The sequence below is a fragment of the Hemibagrus wyckioides genome, linkage group LG24 (assembly GCF_019097595.1).
Source record: "Hemibagrus wyckioides isolate EC202008001 linkage group LG24, SWU_Hwy_1.0, whole genome shotgun sequence".
NCBI classification, from domain to species: domain Eukaryota; kingdom Metazoa; phylum Chordata; class Actinopteri; order Siluriformes; family Bagridae; genus Hemibagrus; species Hemibagrus wyckioides.
The window spans coordinates 1,584,253-1,591,582 of NC_080733.1; the positions used below are offsets into that span (position 1 = coordinate 1,584,253).

General features: G+C 38.1%; 1 long non-coding RNA gene across 1 annotated transcript; it reads right to left on the minus strand.

Annotated features, from left to right (window-relative positions):
* Positions 1 to 4: 4 nt before the first annotated feature.
* LOC131345000 (uncharacterized) lies at positions 5 to 1,880 on the minus strand. Its single transcript, XR_009203428.1, has 3 exons — positions 1,356 to 1,880; positions 1,125 to 1,253; positions 5 to 831 (listed from the first exon to the last, which is right to left on the minus strand). It is a non-coding gene; the product is annotated as an uncharacterized LOC131345000 (long non-coding RNA).
* Between the last annotated feature and the right edge of the window lie 5,450 nt (positions 1,881 to 7,330).

Sequence of the window (7,330 nt, forward strand, 5' to 3'; positions counted from 1 at the left end):
TCAATTACCTGCTGGTAAAAAGGCATTTTGGTCATATAACTGTTCTTGTCATTTAAAGCTATTTAAAGCTTATTTGTTTGTTGTTGCTTTGTAATATGTTTCAATAAAATAAAAAATAAAAATGTACTGCATTGTGTGGTCATTCACAAAAAAAAACTAACTGAAGTGGAATTTTTCTATCCCACTTATTTTAGTACAAATATGGTTTTAAGTATATTTGACTTCAAATATTAAGTTCTGACTATTTTGCATTTAAGTTGACTCTACTTAAACAAATTAATTTTTTCTACTGTCGATTACTTAAACCATTTGAGGCAATCATTTGCCTCAAATGGTTTAAGTACAATCAACTTAGCCGGGTTTACAGTGCAACAATTCCTGGTGCACTAGCTCCAGAAGTGCTGTCTTGAGTGGATAATTAACCCTATTTTTAATCTCTGGCCACATCCTTTCAACTGTGTGGTTCTGTGATTGTGAAAACAGAAGAACATTGTGAAATAGCTTTTTCAAGGCAGTACAAAAAAAATTCTCTCCTATATTTTAAGAAACTATTAACATTCTGGTGTATGTAAACTTAGAACCACAACTGTACAACTGTGTTGTATGCACCAGGGGCTGTGATTTTCTTCAGTATTGGCAAAAAAGTCTTTACACAATTTGTCTATATAATGCAATCGAGTTCATACCTTAGCTGATTGTGTTTGCATGTAGGGTAGTCTCTCTCGTCTGTTACGGTAACCTTCAATCATTTCTTGAATGAATAAGGATAAGTAAAATTCCTTTCCATGATCCACTCTAATTTGGTCCCACACCCCATAGTTAACGGCAGATCTGGGAATAATAATAAATACTACTAAAATGCAATTTCATTACAATTACTCAACTGTAAACGTCCTCATAAATTAAAAGATTGTTCTTTATCGGCATAAATGAAAAATAAACTATTTTGCTGCTAAATCCATCAATCGCCAGGACATGTGTTGCTCCAAACATTGCCAGTTTTTCATTCTGGTCAATGTGCAATTTATGGCCCATGTATTCCGCGGTATAAAGAACTGGATTCAGGTTACGTGCACCCTGAACACACAGTTAAGTAAGGGTCTATTTATTAAACACACACACACCTGACATCACGCTTCATGGTATGGTTGTTGGATGGTCCTCAATAGTCTGCCCACTCTGCCCTCACCCGCTCATATCCCTTTTGCTGACAGGTATCCTGTCATGAGTTTTCTGCCAAATGTTGGTCCTGTCTATTAGGACACGAAAAAATATGTTTAATGAGAAATATGTCCGCCGCCACAGTCCGCTGCAGTACCGTAATTAGCTACTAAAACAATGAAGTAGGTCCTTACCTCACTTATGGCATTAGCTATTCCCAGTTCTAAATGGGAGTCCGGTACATGTCCTCCTTCTCACAATGTTGTGCTGTGCAAAAAATCTTCGGATGCTCATTGCAGAACAACCCCGACCAGCACCATGTTGAACTAGACTGTTTGAGATCTCTGAAAATGTTGCTCCAGTTTGTATCATATTAGAAATCATTTGCGCAAATGACTCGAGTGGACATTTTTACCCAAGAAAAGACTGACAATTAGGCTTAGCTTCACTTCCGGGTTAGATTAGGTGTTATAATGGAAATTCGCTGAACTTTAGGACATTCATCATGTTTGGTGTTATGAGAGTTTGATTACTACACTTTTTTATGATTAAACGAATAGAGAAAAATAACAAACAGATAAAACAAGCCATTTTCTCTCTTTTTTTACGTGTGTTCAGGATCAATAAAACAGCGTTTTCTATTTTTTCTGCGTTCAATATTAAATTTAAAAAACGAATATGGCATAGTAATTCGATTTTTGTTTTTTGATTTAGAATCAAAAATCGAATGAACGCAACGTACACGGACCCAATTGATGTTATTAAGTCGTTTTAAAGTCTTAAAGTTTAAAGCTACATAAACTCGAGCTGTGCCTCGTTTTCTTCTTTTTATAATTCAGAATAATATACGCTCTAAAGCATCGCATTCTTAAAGGGGCAGAGCCCAACATTTATATATTGTGAAAGTACAGATTATTAGCTTTCTTTTAATGTAAAAATTCTTTTTATAAACGAACTCTTTGCCACTCGCATTTCCATCTAAATCCACGCTTCCCAAGCTTTTCACCCTGTGCCTCGGTGGGAGACAAATCCATTCAGGGAAAGTGGAATTATTTACCACTATTACATGGTACCTTTTTTAATGGAATGAAGGTGCGCGTGTTCTCTGTGAATATTTTCCAGATCATGTTTTATAACAAATTAAAGACAAAACGTTGATTACAGTGAATAAACGTAAAAGCCAGATTTTCTTCATGATCCCAGAATGTATGAATTCTGTTAGCCAGGGTTTTTTCAATGAGCATGTGGAAATATCAGGAAGTTTATACATCATATAGAGACATGTTTATTAAATCTGCAACAGTTGTGAAGAGAAACCTTAAATAGTGTCTTTGTAATGCCAAAACCTGACAACCTGAGTGTTGAGTGTTAATGCCAATTTATATCATTTACTTGATGTGGAACTGCACTGCAACATAGTTTTACTGAAAATGTGCATTAATTACCAGATTTATTACAAATTACAACTATAAAAAGCAGGGGCTATTCTAGAATTTTCATTTAAGGGGGGCTCCGCCCCCAATGAGGGTATAATAGTAAAAAATAAATAAATAAAATAAAGGTTTGACTAAGAGGGTAGGATGGGAAACTTACTGCAGCATTCCACTGTATTGCATAGATGTGTATAACATTTGAGTACTGAACAAGCCAAATACGAGTCTTCCTGATCTCTCACACACACACACACACACACACACACACACTTGTCCTCTGATCCTCGCTCTGTAACGTCTGCGGATTGAAGAACGGGGAGGAGCTGAAGTCACCATTTTCATATGAAATTTAAAGGGGACTGAGGAGATCACCAATTTGTGTAGAGTTTATGGAGAATCGCAGAATTTTTAGGGGGGCTGAGTAGAAATGTTAGTGGGGCTAAAGCCCCCCAAAAATGGCCTAGTGATGCCCATTATAAAAAGTATTTACATTATTTTACAAGACACTTCATTCATTGTTGATGTGATGTTTTACGTGTTGAAAATGGTCTAGATGAGTTGATGGTCATTCGTGTAAATAAAAAATAATACATGTACCGTCTTTGTACTTAAAATCACTTGTATGTTAACAACGACATTAAGTTTGAATCCGGATATGCGGATATGCAAAGTCTGAAGGCAATACATCTTCTAGATCAAAAGTTGTAGAAATGTAAAAGCAGTTTTTACAGACTCGGGTCCGAGAACTCCGCGTTTCATAATGGCATATGCTCCAAAATGGTCATTTTTCCTATTTCAAATGCTCATCACTTTTGATCTACAAGAGATATTTTCAAAAATTCAAACTGATCTTTCAGAAACAAACAACGATTAAAATAAAATAAGAAAAATACTTAGGTGAAAATGTGGGAAATGTGGTTGCTGTGTAAGTAGCTGAGACTCTCGGGTTGTCCCGCACACAGCCGCTACATGGCGCCACGAGCTCGTGCATGAAATCTTTTTTTTTTCATTTCATTGTCTGTACCGCTTATCCGATCTATCCTCGGGTCACGGGGAGCCTGTGCCTATCGCAGGCGTCATCGGGCATCTAGGCAGGATACACCCTGGATGGAGTGGCAACCCATCACAGGGCACACACACACACTCATTCACACACTATGGGCAATTTAGAGACTCCAGTCAGCCTAGAAGCTTGTCTTTGGAATGTGAGAGGAAACCGGAGCACCCAGAGGAAACCCACCAAGCACGGGGAGAACATGCAAACTCCACAGGACACTGGAGGCGTGAGGCTCTGACTCAGAACGGTTTGGTGAGTCTTTTCTCACCTTATTCTGTAAAGTGGCTCTTTCACAGCTGTCAAGTCCGTCAGTTTTTTTTTATAAAAAAAACAAAACAAATTTAAGTGATAACGCCTAATAACAATTACACTACATCTGTTCAGAGTTCCTTCATCTGTGTTCATTCTGTTTTATGGATTTCACATTTCAGTTCCCCCCAAAACTTCAGTATGGTGTCTGTTGTCTCTGCAGAGGCTGTAACTGTAAGCTTTTATTACTTTGTAGTCTTTAAGACAGAGGCTTCATTCAGGACTTAACTGTAAATCACTTATGACGTAGAAGCAGCAAAGACGCAGTGGCTTCCAGATGACGTCAATCCCATCCCATTTGATCTGGCTTAAGATATTTTTTAAAGCAGACCTTATTATTGAACCGTTAATTAAATCCCACTGAGATTTGGATGCTGAGCCCAAGTCTGAGTCATGACTCATGATGAGTGTAGCAGTGGAGGGAAATAGTTCATAACAAGCACTTGAATTGTGTTCAGGTACAAAAAGAACGGCAGATTATATATGTTAAAGCACTCATTAAACACTTAACTTAGGTGTGTTGTGAATTCACAGAAGCAGACCGGATGACTCAGAAGTCGTGTTCAGCAGGAATGTTTTATTGGAGATCAGAACACATTGCAGTGGCACTGTAGTCATCAAGTCCAGTGAGAAGGCACATACTTTGCTGTTGGCCTTGAGTGGGCAGGCCTTGAAGGTGTGACAAAATAAAAGCCTAGAGGTGATACTCTTAAACAAAGCATTGAAATCCCTGGAGTCGACCCCCAACTGTCAGCTAGTTCACAGTTCCTGATCACCATCTTATTTGATCACAATTTGGTGGTGAGAGCTGGGATATGTAAATAATTCATCACAGAGCAATGTATGTTGCAGTAGATTTTAGAATGGCCTCAAAATATCTTTCTACAGGTGTTAAATTTTTTACAGTTTTAGAGTCATAGTGTACAGCTACATTCCCGTTCCTAGTCCTAGTCTTAGTCCAAGTCAGTTTAGCGTATAGCGCATTGAAAAAAATCAACACCTGGATTTAATTAAGGGAATAGAGAAGAGCTTTCCATTGGACAACTACTGCAGTGATTAATATGCATCAGCTGGCAACAAGTTAATTATATTTAACCCTAACTAATATATAGTCACTTCTCATTTCATAAACAACCATGAAGACATGTCCTGTGCTCATGGAAAAGATGTTACTCTGATTCAGAAGGGTAAAATAATTTGCCTGTATCAAGCAAAGAATCAACTTGGGAGATAGCTGAAACTTGTAAAATTGGGTTCAGGACTGTCTACCATATTACTAAAACCTGGAAGGATCATGCTGAACCATCATCTTCCAGGAAGAAATGTGGTTTGAAAAAAACCTTGTTAATTGTAATAAAAAAAGTAATAATAATAAAAAAAAGAAAGAAAGAAAAAAGAGAAAAATTAAGGAAAAAAGACCTACTGACCAAATCTCGTTGTATCATTACAATGACAATAAAGACTCTTTGTCTCTAATTTAAAGAATAAATGAAATAACACGTGGTTATACCAGGGGACCCACTGAAAGGGAATGGGGCTGGTTATACCAGGGGTCGCTATTAAAGCTGAGACTCCGGGGCCTGTATCTCGGGCGACTTAACAACGAGGCTTCGTTTTGCTAGAGAACAGAAAGATTGGACTCTGGAGCAATGGAAAAAGGTCATGTGGTCTGATGAGTCCAGATTTACCCTGTTCAAAAGGGATGGGTGCATCAGGGTAAGAAGAGAGTTGGATAAAGTGATGCACCCATGATGTAGTACAAGCCTGTGGGGCAGTGTGATGATCTGGGGCTGCTTTAGTTTCTCAAGTTCAGCAATGTTATGTACCAAAAAATGAGGCCAGCTGATGACCTGAATACACTAAATGACCAGGTTTTTCTATCAATGGATTTTTTCTTCCCTGATGGCATGAGATGACAACACCAGGATTCATCGAGCTCAAGTTGTGGAATAGGGTTTCAGATAGCATGAGACATCATTTTCACACATTAGTTGGCCAGCACAGAGTCCAGACCTTAACCTCACTGAGAATCTTTGGGATGTGCTGGAGAAGACTGTGCAGCCACCCAGCTCTCCCATCATCAAGATCTCGGTGAGAAATTAATACAACTCTGGACGAAAATAAATGTTGTGTCTAAACAAAACCCGACCATGTAGAATATGTGTCAAAATTAAAGCAAAAAGTGGTCCAATAAAAAAATGAGTGTGATTTTTTTTTTGGTCAGGCAGAAAAAGTCTGCACACTCCTGAAAATGGCAGGCTTATGATGTGTAAAAAAATGAAAGCAAGATAAACTGTATCTGAGCATTTTCCACCTTTATTATGAAATTGCAACCTGTAGATTAAATTGAAAGACAATAAGCATTTAGGGAAAGAAATTAAAATAACAAATTTACAATAACCTTGTTGCGTAAGTGTCAGTGTTCAGAATTAGCCAAACTCATGTTAATTACTAATGAGTATTTACCCATCAATTTCTATCAGTTAAAGTGACTGATTAACCCCAAGTACAGTACAGCTGTTCCTGTGGGATTTCTCCAGCACTTTCTCGGTGACATCCGACTGGAAAAGTCACAAAGAGCTTACAAAGCAGCAGGTACAAGAGCTCATTGTTGAAAAATAACAGGATAGGAGAGGAAAATAGGAGAGGCTTATAAAAAAAAAAAAGAAAAATCCCAGACAACGAATATATCAAGGAACAGTAAAGACAATAATCAACACATGGAGAAAATATGACACGAGTGTGACATTACTAAGATTACTAAAACTGATGAGAAGTCCAGGAGAAGACTGGTCAGGAGGACCGCAAAATTAAAAGAATTTCAGCAATTTTTGGCAAGTACTGGTTGCTCCCTACACATAACTCATTAAGTATGCAAAAAAAAAAACCCAAAAAACATCCAATTTCCCAAAACCATGTGGAATAGCGTGTTGTGTGATGAAAACTAAGTTGAACTTTTGGGCCATAATAACAAAAGATATGTTTGGTACAAAAAAACCCACACAGTACATCAGCAAAAGAACAGCATGAGTGAAGCATGGAAGTGGCTTTAGTCAGGGTGAGGGAATACTGAATCGCTCCAAATACCTGTCGGTTTTGGCACAAAACCTTAAGGCTTCTGGCTGAAACACTTAAGATAAGAGGAATTTCACCAACAACCTGAAGCAAACCCAGAAATCAACAAAGGAATGGCTTCACAAAAAACAAGATCAAGGTTTTGGAATGGCCCAGGCAGAGTCCAGATCTAAATCCAAACAAAAACCTGCAGGGTGACCCAAAGAGGGCTGTACACAGGAGAGCTGTGACCGAGGTAATATGCTTTTGCGAGGCAGAATGGCTGTGCCATACTGACTGACCCACAAAGACTGTA